We start from the raw sequence: 23,269 nt of genomic DNA, 5'->3' as shown, positions 1-23,269 counted from the left end.
TAAAACTCAGAGTCCTATATATCATGTGTGGCTTCCCTGAAATGCTGCCCACTTGTGCCACATTAATGAGGAATGCATTAGAGATGTTCTTCTTTGGCAACCAAGCACTTACCAAACTTTTTAACTCCAATAGATGGGAGGGAAGAGAGAAGGTGGAGTAGGAAAGTCATAGAGCCAGCTGTGATGGAGGTGGGAGGGAACAGCACCTCTAAGTGATTCACACCCCACTAGTTCAGGTCTTTGCTGGTTTCCCTTCTGCCTGCTCTACCTGTGCCACCACTCTGGGAAACCAGGCTGGCTCCTGGTGCTCCTGCCAGGAAGAGAAGATAAGAGTGTACAAGGCAGTGGCTATTGCTGGGGCAGCCCTTTTAACAAGGGCAGTCATTGTCCTCATCCTGCCTATTTCCCCAGTGGCAGGAGCAGCAATAAGACTGGTTTTATAGATCCCTAGATGCCTGGGGAGCCTTTGGCCAGTGCTGACTCTGCTCCCTCCCTGTGTTCCCTGCTTCCCCCAGCCATGCCTTGGAGCTGCTCCTAGACTCACTGGAGAACATCGCTGGAGCAAATTCTGCTGACCGTGGGCTGTAGTCAAGCTCATTTCCCTCTGGTTAAGAGCAAGGCAAGTCATTAGCTTACTGCTTTGCTAACGATCCCTTCAGATTGCTGGAATTCCTGGCCAGACATCAATAAATTCATGTCAGACTCCACATGACATGATCTCCCCAAAGGTCGTAATTTTCAAAATGGTTTTGGTTGCCTCTGAATGCCTGGCTTGTGGCCCCCATGCTCTGAATTGCAGGAACAATCTTTAACTTCAGTTCTTGTAAACTTCATGCAGCCTTTTGAGCCTCCAGCACTACTCAGAGGCAGGCCATCGTGCCCAAAATTGGGACTGCACAGCTGACAGTACCCCAAAGGAAGGAGGAGGCATTCATGGAAATGTGACTATAAGTGTGCAATGAGCCTTTGTCCAGGCATGCGAGAACAATGCTGCAGAAGTCCGTGAATGCACAGGTTCTGCCTCTGCGGTGGAGTCTCAGTCACTGAGTGCCGATCATCAGCTCATACCAAAAGGTATTTGAACCTTGAAAGTTTTTTTTATTGTTCAGGGAAAACTTGTCTTTGCTCTTTTTCTTTCGAAACTTGTAATGATTCAGTGTTCTGTGACTGTAAACCTCCATCTTTTCAGGGTCATAAAATCTTTGTGCTGCTGCAATATTATTGAAAGAAGCAGTTTTCCCTGCTCATGTCATCTCTTGCGCACTTAGGTCTGGGTGAGGTGGCTTGCAGTTGGATAGCAAGGTAAATGATACAGCACTAAAACAAGGAGATCACATTTAGCCATTGAGGTAGAATATGATCTGTTTTCAGACTGAAAATGCTTTTTTTTCTTCTTCAATATTGGCCATCACAAAACAAGGCACGCTGGGGCAGAATCATAATTGCAATTCATATAAGTGTCTATAGCAATGAAATTCCCTTCAGTCAGACAGCAAAGAAGAAAGATGAAATCCTAGGCTGCAGGTGCCCCCAGATATTACTTGCATAAACAACTGGTTTGCATTAAATTTCAAAGGCCTACCACATGGCAGTAGGCCTGAATTCAGATCCTTTTTCCCGTGTTATTCCTCCTGAAATATCACTCAAATGCATATATCTAAGAGCCCTTTTGCAAGCAGACAGCCCCTAGCCGGAAGGACGTAGATAGTCTCTAAGGACCCAGTTTCTCAGAGGTATTGGCTCTTCTGCAGTTGTCACAGAAGCGATGCCGTGGACCCTCTCCAATTTTTGCCACAGGAACTGGGAGCTCTGTTGTGGTGGCCAGCACTGATCTTCTCAGGCTCTGGTTCAACAGTGTCTTTTCTGCACCGCTGCACACCATTTGGATCTGCTCTAGGATTAAAAGCACAGAAGCCCAGAGAATGAATGGGGAAATGGCAAGAGATATGGCATTCTTATCACCTTCTCTGGGAATCGCAGGTTCAGAAGTGCTCCCCTTCAGACATGCCTGGAGGTTTTCTTTTGTGCCTGCTTTCCAAGAGGTCCTTCTTCCTTGCTGAGCCCTAAGAAAGCAGATCCCAGAGGGGCGAGCACAGCTTCTGTGATCCTGAGCTGCCTTCTCTTCCTGAAAGGAGTGTGTTGGAAAGCAGGGCACCCATACCGGTACCCTTGCTTTATGGGTCACCAAATTTTGGCTGAGGAACATGTCGTGTGTCACATGTCATGTGTCGTGTTAACTCTGGGTAAGTTTAACTATTAGATGAAATTTAACAGAAAAGTATTTGCAATAATGCAATAGGATACAAGCAGATAACGGAATAAAAATCCCATTGTTAAGATTATACTTATCTGTAAAGATCTTTCGTGGATCTCGGCCATTTTATGTTTTTCTTTTATCTTACATTAGGCACCAGAATCTCCCTTTATTGACATAAGATGGAGTTTATTGCCAGCGATGGCTGTTGCTGCCTGCTGCTGTCTCCCCTGGCCCTCCCCATTTACCCAAGGGAGGGAAGGGTAGAGGGCAAAATCTGAGACTGTTTTTCTATGCCATCCAAATCTCAAATAGCCCAGTTTCCACATAGCTTACTTGAGAAAACTTTCTTCTCAACACCTGTGATTGGTTTCTGGACTCCAGATGGTATATGAAGAGTTACCTTACTTCTGTCTTCCATCCTCCTCAGGATCCTTTGATTAACATTTCTAATCTATATCCTAATTAGCAAAATCCTAGCTCTGGAATACTTGTCTTTGTCACTGTCTTCTGCAGGCAAACAAAACACTATGCCTGTGTAATAATGCCCGGTCTTCTCACTAGATTTATAACTGTTGTTTTTCTGTGGCTATCTTGTAAAAAACAAATGTGATACTAGAGATGATGTTGAACAATACCAAACACTACTCTCTACATTTTACAGAGGCAATTTTGACAGACACTGTCACAGATACGATGTGAAAAGCCATCTCAACTTCTGCCACGTGTAGGAAAGAAGAAGCCATCTCGTTGTCTGCAAATGTATTTTTAAACAAGATGTTACATCTGACATTGCATTTAGGCATGAACTGATTTTTATGTGAATAAGAGTTACTAACAAGATGGCAGAAATTAAAATCTATTCATACTTTTTCAAGAGTAAGATGTGCAGTCACTGCAGTCCTCTGTTCCATGCTCTGACACCTTCTCTCCTTCTCTTGAATAATCTAATAATAACTGAAGTTTCCACTCCAAAAAGCCCTCTGCATTAATCATTTGGTCTGTTGAGATCTCAGCTCAATTATCATCAGCCTGCATCTCTGCAGCTAGGAAATTACATTAAAAGTTACTCCAAAGTGATGTCAGAGTGCAAGAGTTGAACAGAGAAGGGGTAGCTGGGCTTCACTGTGTGACAGCAACGCGTCCTCTCCAGGACACTGCTGAGCTGGTATGCAGTACTGTTTCCAAGGAAAAAAAAATTAATGCAATCAATTTACTTCACGTTTTGCCTTGTCTCAAAAATTATTGAGTCAATCTTAGCACTGTCATGGTGTTGTCATTCACTGAATTCAATTAAATAGGAGCTCACCATTAGAAATCTGTGTGTTCTTCACATGCAGTAATACCCTTCTTGACCATAATGAGTGGAGCTCCCCTTGTTGAATTAGGGGGAACTTAAAGGAAAAGAGCTAATGAAGATGAATAGGGTAAACTGCTTCAGTATACTGCATCTTGTACACATCTAACCCTGGTAGGACTGGGCCAAATTCTTTTTATACAGGCATAGGAATTAAATGGAAGTGCAAGTTCACAAGCTTCATTTCAGGGCCCCTAGCTCTTGTGCTCTTCCATTCTCTAATTTCTGTTTTCACTGAGCTAATGCAGAGCTTCTGGACCAAAAGGCCAGAAGCTTTCATGCACCAGGGCACCCATCTGCCTTCCTCAGAAAACTGTGCTGTAAAGTGGCTTTGTGCCCTTGTGTTGTAGCAGCCACTGCTGAAACAGCACAGTATTGCAATGCAGAGGAGTGTTCACCAAAGAAACTGAGTGCTGAAGGAAAACTAGCAGGTCTGAAGAGAAATCGGAAAAAAACCCATATGTCAAGAGGTTAATTGAGCTGAAGCTAATTTACACTGCATAAGCAAGCAAAAGTTTCTGTGATGCCACACAAGAGTGGAATTAACATGGGAATATCAATGAAACTGCAGTACGTTAGATCAATAAATCATCAGGGAAAAAAAAATATCTGACCATGTCTAAGGGAACTGCCAGAACAAAAAGTCATCTAGGAGACTTGGTTTGGGCCAGCAGGTTGAAATTATATCACTGGGAATGCTACAAAAGATGGCACCTGGACTCTGATGAAGGGAAAACATCGCTGCTGACCACTGGGGAATGCTCTGGGGGGATCCTGGGGCTACCTCTATTTGACACATGAGCATGGTGCCAGGAATCCCATGTTACCATTGACTGGTCTCGGGCCACCTTATGACACGGGCTACAGATTATTAGCAATAACAAATGTTAGTTTGATTCCCTAAGGATGTATAGCTCAAAGATAACAAGGCTGCACCTAAGGTAATTAGTCTTGCCTGTCAGCAGAACTAATCGGCTGTAGCAATAGTGATAGCATAATGATATGACGATACGGCTTCTGGTTTTGGAGCTAGCGTGGACAGGTTTCTGTGCTCTACCTGCCATTATGCAGCACTCGTGTCATCTCACATGCACCAAACTCGGCCTTAACTCCAGTCCTTATGCTTGGAAGTGCTATATACAAAATGTGTGCTGGATATCATATGGGACGCTTTCTGACCTGTTTCCCAAAATTAATAATATGAAATAGGGTTACCACATGTATTGGCTGTACTTCTGTAGTGTCATGGGTCTATACAGAGTCAATGGTAGGCAGTGTAGACAAGGTTCTGGCATTGACTCTGAAGATCTTCCTTCAAAAGAGACAGAAGTGGAGGAAGGGACAGAGCACACAGGTACACACACAGAGCACGCCATGACCACTTTAACTTGTGCTTATTGACTTTGTACCATTAACTGACTTGCTTTCACTATCCTGAATGCACCTGTGACAGATCAAAGTTTGTAGCACTGCAGCTCTAATCTTCACAAATATCTAAAGACCCACCTGCCTTTGGTGTTATGGACCAAAGAGATGAGGGCAAGTTATTGCTCACACTGTACTCCTGTGAACAAGAGGTATGACTTCAGAGTTGCAAAGGCAGTGTTGTTATTGCCACTGATACTGCCCCAGCCCTGTGTTGGGAAAGAAGCACCAAGACTTGAGGAGCTTTGCTCTATCCCTGATCAGGGGTAACCATTGGAGGGGTACCCGAGAAGCGATGTATGCATCTTCATGTCTGGTCATTTCCTGGTGTCCTAGGCTAGACACAGCTTCTTTCAGAGGGCACATTAGGTTCTGGTCTAGCCCTGTATCACTCACTCAGTGCATGCTTTGCATAATCAAAGTGTTTCAACAGGCTTTGTAATGACTCAGGGCATTGATTATTGTTCATACAGTAAACAGTTGTAGTGGCTTAACTCCTTACAATTCCCCATCATTTGATTAATGACCCTTTCTCGGAGATAACTCCTTCATCAGAAGAGAATAGGTGCCTACCTTTACGATGTCTCAGTTCACACCATCTTTCTTAGCACAAGTCAGCCTTCAGTAGAAGCATCACCGAATTTTGAACATCAGAAGGAAGGCGGGTGTCTTGGCAACAGCTTTCATCAGAGCCCACTAAAGTCTCGACTGGCTCAGGATTATCCACCAGGACACCTTGGTCAGAGCCCTGCAGTCCTGGTGCAGCAAGTGATCAGAGGCTCACCAGGAAAACAGTCTTGCAGGGAGATCTGTACTCTGAAGTTTTTGCTTTATTAAGAGGAGGAGTGCTTGCCTGGTGAAGCACAAACAAGTTTTAAGAGCATGTGGAGCTAATATTGCCTAACTTCTGCTCCATGAAATTGTTAAGGTGAAATTGGAAGAGTCAGTGAAAATGCTCACAGACTGCTCCCTCAACATATATGCTCTTGTATCAACTTCTTTCTCCTTCTTTTCCATGTGGTTGTGGTAATTTCATTACCTTTCTCACTTCTGGTTGGCTATTCATGGGGACTTTTTCAAAACTGGCAAGTCTTGCAGTCTTCTGCTTATGGGTTTCTTTTTGCGGTGGGGTGATTCATTGTTTGATAGAGGGTTTTCTTCTATTTTAACAGGAGGAGAAAGTATTTACACAGAGACTAGCAGGGGGAAAAGCATGCAAGCATCAGGGAACGATTCTGAGGCAAGAGCAGAAAAATCAAAAATAAACACTGAATGTAGCTAAAGGAAAAAGCAGCCATAACTCGCAGTACAAACTGTAGGGAGATGAAAGGAATAGGAGATGACTGATAGGATTTGCTGAGGGACAAAAGTGGTCTTTATTCACATAGATGTGTTTATTTGTGGCTCATAATTCTGAGCAGATTTTTCAAGTAATTGGAAATACCAAGTGCCATATATTGTTGTTTTTATCACCTTATACATTTTTTTCTGCTTTCTGCTCTTGTTTTGTCATTGATAAAATATCTCTGGATGGGAGAATAACTAGAAGGACAAAAGCAACAAATTGCCACGTTTGAAAAATGAACGTGTGTTTTAATTTATGTACGTGCACCTTCCCTTGCACTTCTGATAGGTTCTCAGTTCGCAACATATCTACCACAGATAACTTTAACCATTATTGAAGCAGCCTTTGAGTTCTCCCGGTGTATGGTGGGAAACAGCTTGTATTTCTGTACATGTAACCATGTAGTTAGTTAGCTAGTTTAGTTTGACTATTAAGGTGCTAACAGCAGCGGGAACTACCTCTGTCCCCCCTGGGCCCACTGCGATACTTTGGACGCTAAAGCCAGCCGTCTGTGCTAAGCAAAGGGTGTCATCCCACCCCAGTGTGCTGCGGACAGGCTCATCCCACACCACCTTTATCGTGGAAAGTGGCTGGTGTAATGGCTGCTGCCCCTGTCCCCCTGCGGGACCCCGTCTGAGGCGAGGAGCTGGGGAACGGAGTGGGCAAGCTGGGGTGGGGAGAAGGAGGAAGGGAAAACTGGCACCGAGCAAAGACGGGGCTGGCAAGGGGCACCGGAGCAGAGCTGGGGAGGGGAGGGACGGCCCCGCAGGTGAGGCAAGGGGACCGGGAAGGAGCGACGCTTGCCAGGACCTGGGGAGAGGGGAGATCAGGACTGGGAGAAAGGGAGCAGCCTGGGCAAAGACACCGGCAAGAGGAGAAACCCAGGGAGCAGAAATTGGGATGGGATAAGATGGGATGGGATGGGAGGGAAAGTGGATTTGATGGAGGGGGGAAGACTGGGGAAGAGAAAGAAGCCTCATCTGCTGCAGAAATCAGGAGGTACAGGGTGAATTAGGCATTGAAGTACAGGAAATTAAAAGCTTATCTCAAGGTTAGAGCAACTGATCACTGCTCTGAAAAATCCAATTCTGTCCTTACAATCATCAAAGAGATCCTGTGTCATGCTTGACACGCCACTTAAACCAAATTTGGCATCGGTGATCACTGGTACTGTTTTTCTTCTTCTATTTTTTGGTGCCTGACTTGAGATGCTGGAGCACTCCCAGCTGCAGAGGCTGACAATGGACAATGCCAGTGGGTGTGTTTCGTGCTGTAAATTGCCAAATATGCCCAAATCATCACACCTTCATTGCTTCAAATGAGGTGCTGAAATCAGTGTTACCTTTTGACCTTAACCTTTCCACGCCTCAGCTGTGAATTGGGGATCAGACAGCCTCCACCCTTCACAGAGCTGCTGTGCAAAGTCACGCATAAATTTAGCAGGTCCTGAGGCGTGAATCAGCCCTCAGGGAGGTGGGTGGCTGATGGGGTGCACCACGAAGCCAGGAGCCCGGCCACAGAGCTGGGAGCAGTACGGCAGAGGATGCCGCTCTGTCTCAGCCACGGTGCGAAGGAAGAGGGGTGTTACGGGGCTCACCGGGATGCCTGTACTGGGAAAAGCAGCTTGGGAATCGTTGGACCGACATTTGAGATGGGTTCAAAGACTGTGAGTGCTCAACTGGCAGACAGCCAGATGAGGAAACACCCAGCTTTCTGAGAAGGGTTTGTATGGTGCGCAGAAAAGTAGGTTTCATTTGCAGCACGCTGCATTTGAAACAGAAAATATCTGCGCATCAAGGGAGCACAATCCACCGTGTATAGTCACTGTGATAGAAAGATACGATAAGAGAAGAAGATACGATAAGAGATGTGGGCAAGGTGATTTCAGACATGATGCATTCCTAATTACCTGATTTTGAGCACGTAATTTGGCAACCTTAATAACACTTTTCAGTGCTGTTTTTCCCTGTAATGACTGGCATTTGGGAAATTTTCAGCACCTGACTAGGACAAAAGCAGAGTATTTTCGGCCTCACTCAGCAGGACTCTTGATAATAGTGAGACTTCAGACAAACAGCACCTGTGCTGAGTGCAGTAAGGCATTTATCACCTTTGGGATGGACTGAGGTTAAAAGTACCAGTATTGCTGAATTCTGTGTTAAATGATCTAATCTCCTAAAGCAATTCTTCCTATTAACAACTCCATAACATGCTTTAAGCTGTAAAGAGTGCCGACTGAAAATGGACCAAAGCTGACATCTTTGGGGACAAGGCAAAAACCAATCTGAGGCAGCGTCTTATGGGAAAAGCAAATGTTTCTCTCCAGACCCTTTCCTCCTGCAACCTTTGCTACTTGGCATTAGACATGAAACTTCTTCCGAAAATTGCATCTGTCTCACGACAGGGAGAAAGAAAGGGACCAGTAGGCGGGAAGCCTCTGCTACGCAACAAAGGTAAAAAATTCTAATCAGAACACTGTAAATCAGGATAATTTCAGAAAAAAAGTAGTTGGGTCAGAGAATTTGTGATCTTCTCCAGCCATTTTGTCTCTGTACAGCATGGGATGGCCAGCTTGCTTAGCTTTGTGGCATCTGTATACACAGTTCCTATTAAGTGCAGAAAAAGGAAAAGTGAAGACCCAACCAATGTGGCAGCAGTATGAATGTGTTTCAAAATACTCATTTTAGGCGAAGTCAACAAAAGCCGAAAACCCATCATAAAAAAAAGTCAAGTCGGGGGGAAAATTGCCCTGTGTGCTCAGGCCACGTACTGAAGTGACAATATTACAATCAGAAACTAAACAAAACAAAGCCCAGCAGTTAGGTAAAGAAGCCAGTCGTCATGACCATGGTATGGTGCAGACAGGGAGAGAAAAACAGTCTCTCACTGTACATCCTGCAGCAGGAATCACGGTGCCACCTCTTTATCAAGTAGCTTCCCAGGAGCCGAGGGGGAGCATGGTGAGGCAAATATGAGAAACCCCTGGATTTGTAGGTGAGTGGGGTTATTTCTGAGCGCCTCACTAGAGCACGTAGCTGTTGCAATTGGACATTTGCCACCGTGTTCCTCCCCGAGCTCCCATTCCAAGAGCGAGGGTTTCAGTTTCAGTCAGTCATAAAATGAGAACAATCCAGCATCACTTTTTTATTTTTTTTTTTTTATTTTGAACCATTTATATTTATAGTTTGTGAATAACAGGGAAAACCAGGGATGCTACCATGCCAAACAAAGCAGTCGAAACACTCTGCTTGTCCTTCCATCCTAGAGGAAAATAAATATCATGGCATTTAGTGAAGAAGCAACACAGTCATAATAATGAAGTACTTCTTTTTTAAGGCAGTGATTGAAAATAACAGGTTCACAAGCAAAATAGGTGGGACCAAACACATTAGGCACGCAAACCTAGTAACTAATTAAGGTTATGTTCCTGGGAGGAAGAGTGTGACTAATACAGATGACATGCAATTTTTTTCAAACAATAGCAAATTGTTAAAAGGCCTTTAAGTGGAGTAATACAGCACACGAGTAATCCCATCTCTTATTTGTTGCCTGGCAAACTGGATTAAGTTTAATAGATATGAAAGGCTGCGAGCAGCTACATGATCTTCCTCTACAGTTATGTAAGCAGATTTTGACTTTGCAGTAACCTGTGTGCTTCAGCAGAGAATAAGCAAATCTCAGCTTCGATTCCAGTTAGAAAGAAAGGGAAAAAAAACATGCAAAACCAATGAGGAATGTTTTCTATATTAGCTCCCTTTGAAACGCAGAAGCCTGGGGCCAGATCCTGAGCTGTTACAAAGGAAATGGCTCCACTGGCTCCAGCTGCACTCTCAGTTTTCTAAAGGTTGCAGACCTAGCTGGGAGTTTTGCAGCCCATGCTTTTCTTTTCAAACTGCCTTTGAAGCTCTAAATAAAGGCAAAAGCAGTAGCCATACAGCCCTTCTCCCTGCCTTTTTAGGTGCTCCGTTTTTAGTACAAGCAGTGGGACGTACAAATAGCGAAGGTCAAAGAAATGCATTTCTTTTTAAAAGTCTGTGGAAAGCTGCTGGTTGCCCATGTGAGGTCTTGTGTCAGGAAGCTCCACCATCTCAGAAGCTGGGGCACAGGGGAATATTTTTTTTTTGAAGGGCATATTTTTAGTGAGGCTGAGTCAGAGTGTGACTTGCTTTTGAAAAAAAACTGGGATGGAAAAGTGGAAAGATGCTCCTGTCTTAGTTGCTAACACATTTGGTTCCCCTGCTACAGATGTATGACCACCTGGACTGGCACTTGCATTTGAACAGTGCCTGCAAGTTGCACCCAGGAGCAGAGGCTAGCCTTCTGGAGATCAGGCCATCGCCAGTGTCCCAGTGTCCCACCGCACCTCAGTAAGTTCCCAGGGAAGCCCTGTGTTGCCAGAGGGTAAATTTTCCCTCTGCAGATTCTTCAGGAAAGCTTCCCCTGTTTATGCTCTCATTGAAAGGCATCAAGCTAGGAAGGCCTAGGCTTCCTCCATAAATTATCAGGACAATTTAAATTTCTTTCTTAGAGAAACAAAACCAAGAGTCTGTTTCAATCTCAAACACTTCTGACTCACATATTTTGTATTCAGCACACTGGCTCTCAATGTATAAACAGCTATTCCACGGAGTTGTATCAGAGAGAGATTTGACTGTTCCCATTTTTTTCTTAGCTAATTTCTAATAAAATGTCCTCAAGTCATGGGCCATAGAACTTCTGATTAATGTGTACAGAATAGTTTGCCTTGGTGCCATAAGGAAACCAAAATAAATTACTGAACAACTAAATTAACACTTTAGCTCTTAGCTAAATAAGTAAACGCAATTCTTGATTAACAAGGGAACTTCAACATCTCGTTCCAACTGCCATAACAACCACCAACACCTGCAATATCATTGTGCTTAGTTTCTATAGCCAGGGCCCACTCTGTGACCTGGCTAGGGAAAGTCTCCCGATAGAAAAAAAATCACAATTGACAAATAAACAAAGGTTTTCTTCCTCCTTAACAGCTTCGGAGAGGAGAGCGGAAGCTGGCAACAGGCTGGGTGCTGTCATGAGTGAGCATAATGTAAATACCTCGACAGGCAGAATCTGAGATTTTGACAGATGTAACATAGCTGCAAAGCAAGTAATAACTGAGTGTTAAACGCCTGTAGTGAGGGCGCAGCCCATCTCTGCTGGCATTCTCCTTATCCTTTCTCCCCCACCCCTCCTTTGTAAGATCTTCTTTGTATTTTTTAGCTCTTTCTTCCACCTTCTTTCCCCTTTCTTCCTTTTGTGCCTATTTTCCCCCCCTTCTCCCATCTTGGGATCCAGCAGTTTGGGCCCTGCGATTCTTCACGGTTCATTGGTTTTGCTTTGCAGGGCTTCATTCCGCCGCATCAAACAAAGATTGCGAGGAGGAGAGCAGAGGCTATAGAAAAGAGGTTACATCAGGCACGTTGTAGACAGCGCTGAAATGTGTTTGCAGCCTTGCCAGATGGATGGACAGCCCCTGCACAGCAGGGGCTCTCAAAAGCAGATTCAAAGTCATACATACCAGAGGGTGGGAGGGGAGGGGGTGGGGAGGCGGGATGTCAAATTTCCATATATTTCCATGAGTTTACTGTCATTTCTGCCTAGCATGTCACTAGCAGCATATTACAAGGTTCTCCTGCACTAGTCCTGCCTATTAAAAGCATACCCTGACCTAGATGCTTCATTTCCCCCCCAAAACAAACGCATACTGTGGAAAGATTGTAGACACTGCCTGGAGCTGGATGGAAGCATTCCTTGTCATGGCTTGCTTGTTTGTGCTTGTTGCAGTTGCTGTTCTAAGCCATGCAAAACAATTAAGCAACTGTAAACAGGGATATCCCAGTCACCCTTCAAGTGTATCGAGGATTTGATTCAACACCATCCAGGTACAAAGGCGCGTTGTATAAACAGACAGACGCTCATCAGGCTGGCAAGTCTTACAGGTGACACAATCTGCATCGCTGCAGTGCCTGCGGCTGCAGCCCTGGATGGAAACCCACGGTGCCAAGCTCCATCCAGAGGGCAACAGGGAAAAGCCTGAGCTGGGGAGCTTACACTGTAAACACATCTGCACAAGTGGCGTTGTTAAAAATAACAAATAAGAGTGTTTGACACTGTTTATAAAAGGGGCTTACAGCAATGGCCAGTCCTTGATACTCCCCTTCTGCCAAAACCCCAGGGAAGAAGCAGCCTCACAGACACTTCATCCCAAATGCGGTCTATCTTGGGCATGGCAGGCAGCCCAAGCTCAGCCCTCCATCCTGCCACCACCGAGCCACTACCATCAGCTCTTCTCCATTGAAAACCAGAGGGATAGGTCTGTCCAGGGAGCCTTGACGACAGGGTTTTCAAAGCAGGGCTTACTCTAAACATGCATTTTTCTGTCTTTCAAAATGTGCTGTAGCGACTGAATCCCGAGCGGACAGCTGGATTGCTTTGCAGCCTGCACTGAAGGCTGAGCGATGCCCTGCCTGCCCCAGCAGCTGAGGCTTGTAAGAGATAGACAGAACTCTCCTGTTCCTCCTGCCGAGTCCATCAGGCCAGTCCTTGCGGAGAGGACAGGTCTCCTCTGTCCCGAGAAGCCAATGTCAGCAACGCTTCCTATCGCCGCAGTGACTCACAGCTCTGTCACCGGCCTTTTGAGATGGAAATCAAGGAACCAGTTTTTCTAATTCTCGTCCCCCAGAACAATATAAGGCATGCCCTAAACCACACCCATCAATCTTGGGCCCCACAGGGTCTTATGCTGACTGAGCCTTACTGAGTTGTGATGCCCAGAGGGAGATGGTTTACCCGGTTCGTTGAAGTGCTCCCTGCCCTTGGAAAGGTTCAGCCAGAGCCTCGGCCCCCAAACGCCGCACTTATCTGGAAAGCTGCATCGGGAGAATCCTGCCTCACAGCGTTCATGCCCAAGCAGGGCAAGGCATTTTTGGAGGACTTCGTGGCTTAGAAAGATTGTAACAATTTTTAAGTATCCAAAAATAGACCATACTATATCATGCCTGTCTAGTATCCACTTTAAAATCAAGTTCTAGTCCAACTCCCTTAATTTAGCTACTTACAAAATCTTAACTACTTTTGAGATAATTTTTCCTATATTTTGTCTTATGCCAGTGACAACCATATGTAAGAGCATGTGTGTGTGTTTTTAGTTTAGCCAAAGTCAGCCAATTCTTTATTTTAGAGGGAAATAAATAATTTCTTTCCTCCCCGTTCCATTGTCTACCTGTCTGCTCCTACCAGCGCTCCCTGGTCCAGCAGCTGAAGGCCAGAAAACTCACAGAACTCGCAGAAACCTCAAAAATTAACAAAAGGAGCCCGAAGACAACAGGTTTGGTGGCTTGAGAGGGGTCAGCTGGGCCTCCAGCCTGTCTTGCTGCTGTGGCAATGCTCTGGCACACAGCAAGCTGCTTAGCTGTTCGACTGCTTCAAGGAGCTTAAAATAGGACCTTCCCTTGGAAGCAAAGGCGGTGGCTGAGAGTGAGCAAGATCGTAAGGATTTGTCCTGAAGTGTCAGAATAAGCCCAGTTTTGCTCTTACACACAGTGGATTTCCACTGCTTTTCTAAAGGCATTTCTTCTCTCTTTGGCGCGCTGTAAAACAAGGAGTATCAGGCCCCTCAAATGTCTTCAGATGCTGCTGAGACATTTGTCACCGAACCTTAAAGCTGTTGTTTAATCACTTCGCTCACAGCCAGATTCCTCCTTTTGCTTATAGAAATTTCTGCAGTCTGGTATGTATTTTCAGTCAAGATCAAGCTGTTTTCCAGCAAAAAGGTCTTTTCAAATCTGCAGTCATGTCTTATTTGAACTCCAGCTGGGCTCCTTTCTGAGTGCAACTTGTCATGGTTTACAACACAGCGTCTCTTTCTGTAGCTGTTGTTTTACCGTTCACATTTGAAGCTGACTCAGAGCTTCTGCCATCCTGTGCCCACATCGTCTCCTGGTAGGAAGCACTGGGACACGAGGACTGCCACCATGCCATGCTCGGTCTGGTGTAATGCTGGAAACACATAAAGATGTTATGTTACATTACGTTACGTTACGTTACGTTACAAGCATAACACTGCAGCCATCTGTGCAGAGCTACATCCAGCAACTATATGATGCCATGCCTGATAGACAGCTGGTTTACCCGAATATCTGGTGAACACTTGATGGTCTACTAAGATAAATTACTGTCTAACCACTAATTCCTACCCCATTAATTTATTCATTGGTTTCATGCCAGTAGTGAATAATGGTAACATTTCAGGGAATTATCATTTTTGAGAAATTTTTTTTCCTCAGAGCTCAACATTGTCTCATTTTGCAAGTTAAATTATCAGCTCAGGGTCTCTCTTAACCTACCGTCACAAATGTGACATGCCTAATCTTTTTTTCTTTTTTTTTTTTTTTTCCTCTTGCCACTTAAAATAAGAAAATTCAACCAAAAAAACTGCCTAGGAAAGGTTAAGTTAAGAATCTTTCAAGGATAGTTTAAATGTTCTTTTTTTTTTCCTCTTCTTAATTTTTAAAAACCCTTCACCCTACCCCAGTGGGTATCAAGTGTAAAAGTAAACTGTCATATTACAAGAAATGCTGTCTAGGAAATGACAATTCTTTCTAGCATGGCTCACAAATGAACATTACCGTATTCAGGTTAAGCATATGTAGCCACAATAGCTTAGGTATATCCCAAATACGACTATATCAGTGTCAGCAACTGATCTAGTGTTTAGGGGCTGTGCACAGCCCATTTTCACTGAACACAGAAATAGTTTGCAGAAAACTATTTGGTCAATTATCTACTACTGCCCTGTTTGGCTGCAAGCACAAGGGGGGATAAAACAGAAAAAAAAAAATTCAGAATACAAACCAGTTAGATATCAATGCAGTAACAGGACATGTAGGATGACTGCTAACAGTAGCTAATTTCAGGGCTCACAGATAGCATAATCTATTAATTTACTTATGGCTGCTATCCAGCAATAGTGGTAAGGGTGGCTGGATGGAAAAGGATACAATAGAAAAAAAATCTACACATTTTACACTAAGTTTGGCAGTATCAGCCGACAAAAGGGACCCAGTAGAGCAGGCCACAGCCAGGTTAGCTGCAGGGTGCCAGAGGAGGGCTGCCCAGCACCCAGCCACTGCTGCCTCCCACCGTCCGGACCAGTCCGCTCAGCCAGGGGTGACAATGCAGGGAGCAACATCTCCTTCCGTCCATCAGCAAAGCCATGCCTCATAGGAGAGGATCTTTTTTTCCCCCAAATTTCGGTGAATCCTGCTTGAAAAAAATCACAGCGTCTACTGATTTGTTCCTTAGGTAAAGATTTAAATACCACGCTTAGTTATGTGTACAGACAAACCCGTCACTGGAGAGGGAAACTAAATGGGTTACAAAGCCCCAGAGTTGGAAGATCTCAGCTCCCATTGAAATCACTGGGATTTAGGCACCTGTTTTCCTTGGAGGTGATGAACCGAAGTATATTCCGCATCTCCAGCAGTTAAAAGAATTCCAAAACAGAAACAGGGCTGGAAAGCTTAATTTCTAAAAACAGCAGTGTACCCCATTAAAAACCTCGTGTTATATTTCATTCAGTGGCTGCTCCACAAATACTCTCAGCAGCTGTTGCAGCGTCTTGGTTGGGATTCCTCTCACCTAACTTTAGTCTTCCCGAGTGAGGCCTCCAATCTGAATTTGATCCCTCGGCCTCCCCCCCAGCCGGGTGGCTCCTCCAGATGGCGATTCAGAACTCCAAAAATTTAGTAAGGGGAATTTCTGTGGCTCCATAGCTGAATTTACTTTAAACACTCAATTGGTTTATAAAACCCTGCTCTGAGAAAACACCCTTCGACCCATTAAAAACCACTGCGTTCTGTTACATGGAGCATGAGACACACGGAAACCTAGATGCAAAATAAAACAATTGTCTTTACTTCCAGAGATTTCAACTACCCCTGTAAATCATAAGCTGTAAACCAGCAGGGAGCTGGCTGGGGATGGCCCCTGAGAGCAGGATGCTGAGCTCCCGAGAACTCCCAGGGACCCCAGAACAGGAATTAATTAATGGCTTTGGCTTCATTTCTGCCTCCAAGGGGTGGCAGAGCGGGATGCTTTTATTTTCAGCAGTGTTACTTTTGAATTGAGGGTGACAAAACCTGAGGTATCACCCTAGCTAGAGCTGCAGTCTTCAGCGTTACAGTAAAAAGGCCTTTCCTGGGCACAGGGGAGAACAAGAGAAGCAAGGGGATGGCTCCCTGGAGCCCACGGCACCCACCCAGCACTGCAGAAGTGGCTCTGGGGTAGTCATCAGAGCTGACACAGCTTCCAGGGAGGCTGTAAAGAAATGCAGCCGCTTCCCCAAGGAGCGCTGGTGAAGTCCTCCGTCCTACAGCTTTGTCACATTAGCAGGCTCTACGTAAAAGCAGCTCATCCCTCCAGGTAAAATACAGACCTTCCCAAAACAGAGATCTTCAACTCTGGGTAAAAACGAGTATCTAGGACATGCAGAATTGACTCCTTGGTTACTCAGAGGCATTGAAAAAAAAAAGAGATTAAGACAAGCACCAGGACTTTTGGTAGAGTGGTAAATTGAGCTATTAACCTGGGCTGCTACTGTTGTCCTCTTTCTAGAAGGTTTTGGGGGTTTTTGCCTTTTTTTTTTAATTCCCTGTGTTCCCTGTACAAGGGGGTGAGGGCATTTCTGCTCATTCAGGCCACCTGAAGGATGTAATTCAATTTGCCAGTGTGGTAGCCAAAGCTGTAATTAATCTCATGACTTGCAAGCACTGGAGCCTCCGTCAGTGGTGAGTGCTCATCAGCTGTGGCTAATGATGAGGTGCCTCTGCAAAGGCCCTTCAGCCACACAGCCTAGAGCAAGGCATTCAGTCCTGCTGAGCGGTGAGGTGGGTCCTGATCACCTTTGGGTGGCTGATGGTGAAGCGTTGTGAAGCTGTGCCTACTGTAGGTGCTGAGAGCGACAGAAGCAGTTTTGTGGACTGAGCTTCATAGATCTCTGCTAAAAATTACTGGTGAGTGTTGATTACTGCCTGTTAAGCTCTTGTGCAGCAGCTTGGCTACACTTAGCAGAACAGAACATGGTAAGAGCTGACTGCAAAAAGTGTCTGTGTCCTTTTTAATTATATCTGACCATCCCTTTAGCTGCCTGATTGGCAGGGTCCTTTGAAAAGTGTTGCTTTCAGAGGAGGTAGTTGTATCTTTGCATGTTGCAGCTCTGGTGCTCTGATGTTTGAAGTTTGTGGCAGAGTTAAATCTGAGAGTCATCTTTTGTGGTCAGGCTTTTCTCGACCCTTTGCTTGGAGGGACTGTTCCCAGATGTGCTGAAATAGGTCTGTGGGAAGAACTGTTCTTTCTTTGGCCTGAGGTGACTTCTCCTTTTTCCTCTGAAAAGAGAACTGTTCTGTTTGAACTGTTTCTTAATCTCAGCTTTTAGATCTGCTTCATGTGAAGAGCCCGCGTCCTCCTGGGATGTGGTATTTCCCTTTCCTCAAACCCCGGTTCCTATGGCCTCTCCAGCTGATGCTGCTTCCAGAATCCAGCTTCGTCCCTGTTGGTGAGGAGGGGTCTCAATCTGTTTCTCAGAAAGCGAAACTGCCCCCTCGTACCTGGGGGTCTGCCCACATAAATCCTGTGAGCCCCCATGCATTGGCCCAGCAGCTGCAGGGCCATGCGGCTGAGGGGTATTTCCAGAAAGGCTTTAATTTGGGGAAGGGGAGGCACGGATCTGCCGGTGTGTGACTGCAGCTGCGCTGTGCACATCTTGGCTTTGTGCTGTGGCTTCTACTCTGTTGGTAATTGAATTGAAATCAAAACATAACGGTATCACTCTGATGCTCTAGCTGCTAAATAGCAGTATTGTGAATAAATCAGAGTTACTTCAGAGAATCGCTTTAATGTGGCAGAATTGCAGCAATCAGGGGATAAAGTTAGATTTAAGAGTATCTGGTAAAGGAGCTGATTGGCATTCAAAGGAAAACTGCTTTTGTTCAGTCTTTTGGCAATTGGGGGTAAGCATCGTCCAGAGGAATTAGCAGTGCTTGAGGGCCACGGCAACTCCTCATTCCTGCTCTGCCCCTGATTTTTACCCTGTGTCTTTATGTAGACAATTTTGTTTCCTGCCATTTTTTCCTAGTTTTAAGAGCACTTACTTCCTCATCTTTTAGTGCTGTGTAAGACTGCTCGTCTCACTGTATAAAGAGCTACATGGGCAATAAAGTGCCTCCCCCTTCCCAACACCAAACCAGCCGGGTTGAAGGACAGGGAATGGAATTGCTTGATAGCTGAAACTGCAGGGCGAAGGTTGGAAGGACCTAGTGGGATTTCAAACAATTAATCCCTCGAGATAACCTTATGTCTTGCCTTCTACAATGATAAATGACGCCACAGTTCTGTATCACTGCTATTCAGCGCTCCTTCGTGTTGATCTTGTGTGCATCCCGCTGTCTTTGCTGTCATTCCCATAATGCATCTTTGCCATCTGCCGCAGCCTTTAATGAGACCATGCTCTACAAGCCTTGAACAAAAGAATTACCCCTCCGAGAAGAGGGGGTAAGGGAAAAAAGATAGGCCAATCTTAAAAATAAAAACCACTCAAAAGACTATTGTTACTGGTTGGCTTGTGAAGGAAACTTGTGCTACAGGCATGGTAGGTTGGGGTGGGCAGGAAGGGGTGTTGGCTCTCCTGGCTTCCAGCAACGATGACGGGCAACAGGTGAGCATGTGGTGATGAAGCCTGAGTCTCGAGGTGCTCACGTACCAAACTTTCTGGCTGCCTGCCAGAAAGCCTGCAGACTGCCACAGCCATGCAACTGGTGAACAGGAAGGCTGATCAGAGGGGTACCTGACCTGGGTTTTCAAAACCAGATTATCTTCTAGTTTATTATATGTATATTCTGTTTAAGATGCTAGGTTTTCAAGGAGGCTGAATATCTGTGACTTAATCAAATTTATCAGTTTTTAGAACCTCTGGAAAACTGGAAACTTTCACCCTAAGTCTGTAGGTCAAAGATTTCTTTTTTTTTTCCTTTATTAAACCTATGGATTTTTTTTTTTTCTCTCCCCAGTTTGAAATGGGCACAAAGGCTTTCCATGTAGCATGAACTGGCAGAGGGAAAGAAGTCAAGGCTCAGGCATGCTATCGTGGACATTCACATTTTAATGAGCTGTAGTAAATGGCCCTGTGAACAGATAATAAAAATACAATCTGTTTTTCCAACCTTCTTCATGATGGCAGAAAAAAACAACCTTCAGCTTGCCCATTTGAAAATGTTTTTTTTTTTTTCTCAGTTGAGCATGTGCAAATTAGAATTTTGCAGATTTTATCAAGAATTATTCTAGTTTTACCTGGAAGTGCCTTTGACTACTCTACGGTCACATTAGTATTGCAAGTCAAAAATAAGGTCTGTGGCTAGATATCCCCCATCAAAAATCATACAATGTCTGTCTTTTTTTTTTTCTTCAGTAGAGACAATAGGTATCTGAGACAACTTGATTTATACATTCATTAACAAGAATATGGATGAACTAATATATGGTTTCATTTCTGATGCAGTCTTAGTTGGATCTATGTAAGTTGTATAAAAGAACCTTTCCATGTGTGCATGTGCAAGTTTATTTCAGTTTTGTGATGGAAAGGATAGCCTGTAGTTGAGTTCTTGCTGTGGTATGTTGGCACTTATCTAATTCAATCTAGATCAGAACAAATGGATCTATTGTTTCTGATCTGGAGATCAAATCTATTGCTTCTTGTAATTGCCTGTATGACAACTTCTGTGTAAAAGGCCTTTATGCTTCACAGGCTGGTTAAAGACACTGAGAACAGATTTCCTTTTCTTTCTTAAACCAGGAACTTTAATCTGTTCTTGGGATCTGGCTATCTGTAACACTAAGGCATTTCTCTCTCTGCCCACAGATGTTAACCTGTTTGCACTGGAGCCTTATATGCTTTGAGGACTGTTGTCCTCAGTGCTATTCTTCAAGATACAAGGCAAAAATGGCAATTACTCAAGGGCTATATAAGACCACCTACAGAAGTCCTTGCTCCAGGATATACCTGGCACTCTTCTCGTGTGAGTAAAGCAGGAGGGGAAAAAAAAAGCGTATAGGGAAGTAAAACTTTGCCTTATCGGATTTCCTGTACAGAACTACAGAGCAATATGACAAATAATTTCCAGCACTCTTCTTCTAGATCAGCAGTTTCAAAAGTCTTTCCAAAACACCTTAGTTATAATAGTAGCTGTACACCTTGGCTGTCTGCCTCTGCTGTTTCAAAAGCTCCTGCCTATCAATACAACCATTTCCCTATGCAAAGCTGCCAGACTGGTTTCGTCCTGCCTGCGGAGTTCACTTATTTCAGCTTATGAAGCCAGGTGTGAGCTGTAAGAATCTCTGAATTTGTGTGGTGTACGTAACTCCCTCTCGAGTTTCATAAGCAAGATGAATACATTTGGACTGAAATACAGTAGGAATAACAGACAGGTAAGAAAGTGCCCCAGCCTACGATAACTTAATTTCCTCATGAGATGCAAGGTATTTTGCATAAAACTGGTGATCTCTCACACTTTGTTACTCAGGACATGGTTTACAAACAATCTGGAATTGCCTTGTCAGCACCACAGAAGGCTTTTTGGTCTCTGTTTGGCAGATTCCATGTCTCTGAGTTACTAGCAAGAGGTGCTCTGTGAACTTTCATATCCAACTTAATAGCATGTGTCAGGCTCCAGGCGGGCTGCCATCCTGCAGGGTATTTCAGGTTGTCCAAAACTCCTGAAAATATTGTCAGTGAAGTATCAACAACCTAGAGTCCCGTGTCATTATCAGGGATATAGAAAGAGCAAGACTAAAGTCTCTCTGATTTGGGGGATCAAGAATTTGAACTTGATTCTCCTGTACTCCAAGGAAGTGCACAATTGCTTGTCTACTAGCTATGGTGGGAAGCACAGGTGGTTTCTTAATTGCTGGGGGTTTTGTTTTGCTTTCCTTTCCTTGAGTAAGAAGACTAACAAAGCATGATTTCCTCAAAGGGAAGGTTTCTTTTCATAGGACAGGAAAAATATTTCCTGCCCAGCTCTAATAGCAATACTCCATTAGTTGAGACACTATTTCAGGTAAGCAGTGCCTCTGGGTGGTTGGGAAACTTCTAGGAAAAAAATATTTCCCCTTAGAAACATCTGTTTCCAGTATTTTCTGGCTCCTGCTCAAGTCTAGAATGAGTCAAAGATGGTCTCTTACCTACGTCCACTCCCTACTCTCGCAGGACCCAGGGGAGGCAGAAGGTGCACAGCACAGGAAGGAAAAGCTTTGTCGTTCATAGTTGTGGTTAACTAGGCTTGAAAGGTGGCTTAGCCTCAGTCTGAGCTGAACTTCGTTTTGGCCAATGGTTCCTATTCTGTCAACACTTATTCCCTCGTCCAAGTTCATTGAAGCGATTTATAGGATCCTGTACCTAGGTGCTCTTGTCAGTGGAGAAGAGAAAGTCATCAGCTCCCCCCAAGATGATAGGAACTTGGCTCTTGCCTCTGGGTGAGAGCAGCAAGTACCAGCAAAGCAGAAAGCTCTCCAGAAGGGCAATGAGTAACAGGGAGGAGCAGGGATGACTTGGCACTTAGAGCATGTCATTGCCTCTGTCCCAGCCTCCTCTGTAGCTTCTCAACATGCTGTTTTACTGCTTGATGCTCCTGCGCCGCTGTGGGGACAGCCTGCTGCAGCACAGGCTGGACAGGGCGTGTGCTGGTCCCTGTTGGATTGCCCCAGCCAGGTAGGAAACAGTCTTTGTAGATATTCATGTGTGCAGGTTGATTCAAGCAGGTATTGGCATCCTATAAACCTGCAAACAAATCCTGTGCCTCAGTGCGCTGATGTGGAGAGCCTCCTTAATAGAAAGTCCTGTTGCTCACAGCATTACCCCAAGGAAATGTGTTTTTGTTGCTGAATCTATTTTTTTCCCCCACTTGGAGCTTAGCCCTGCTAGCTTTCCCCCAGATAGCGATTCCTAGTGCACAGCAAAGATGAATATGGAACACAATAAATGTCATTAAAAAGATAAGTCGGAGCCTTTGCTGATCTAAGCTGAAGCATTAGATGACAGATGAAAGCCATTAAAGCTAGGCCAATTTACATCTGTATTACCAGTGAAACTCAAAATGTTATCTGCTGCTTCCCCCATTCTGTGCAATTTGTCACATGCACGTACCTCGTAAATGGTGATACTACTGGTGGTGTACCTTTTGGTCTTGTTTTTTGGTTGTTGTTTGTTCTTAAGTGTTCACCATGACCTTCTCTGCAGTCATAAGAGCACAAACATCTGCACAGGGTTACCTCTTTGCCTGCTGGCGCTGGCAAAGGAAGACGAAGCCTCTCTCCTTGTCTAGCAAGGTTTTCTACCTACGCTGCACTGTGAAGTACAGGGTGAGAAGGAAGACCCAAGTTATGCAAGGTTGTGCTGGAGAAACAGCCAGGAGGGGCAAGTGCGTGGAGGAAGCATTTGGGTAGCAGAGAGTTTTTTAACTGTGGGAGCTGAGACTCTGCATGTGCTGAAGGAGCAGTGTGATTGTCGGGTTTGTTAGAGGAAAATCCATGATGGACATCCCAGACCCTTTGCTTAATGTTTGGACTTTCCTGTCCAGGCTTCTTCATTTATTTCAGGCTAAAGTAAATGAAAAAAGCATAAGCCCTATTGGGGTCCTGTAACCACAACCTTGAGCAAATTGTTATGCTCCAGAGCAGCAATTCCCAGTGGTGAAAACTGAACCTGTGGACAGAAGCAGAGGGAAGGGCATGTCCCACAGCCCGCCCCAGCAGCCTGTGGGTGGCGTGCCGAGCTCTGGGCCCACACCCTGCTGGGGGGACAGGACCACAACAAGGGGGC

The sequence above is a fragment of the Aptenodytes patagonicus genome, chromosome 3 (assembly GCF_965638725.1).
Source record: "Aptenodytes patagonicus chromosome 3, bAptPat1.pri.cur, whole genome shotgun sequence".
Classification (NCBI taxonomy): domain Eukaryota; kingdom Metazoa; phylum Chordata; class Aves; order Sphenisciformes; family Spheniscidae; genus Aptenodytes; species Aptenodytes patagonicus.
This window is presented reverse-complemented; position numbering follows the sequence as displayed.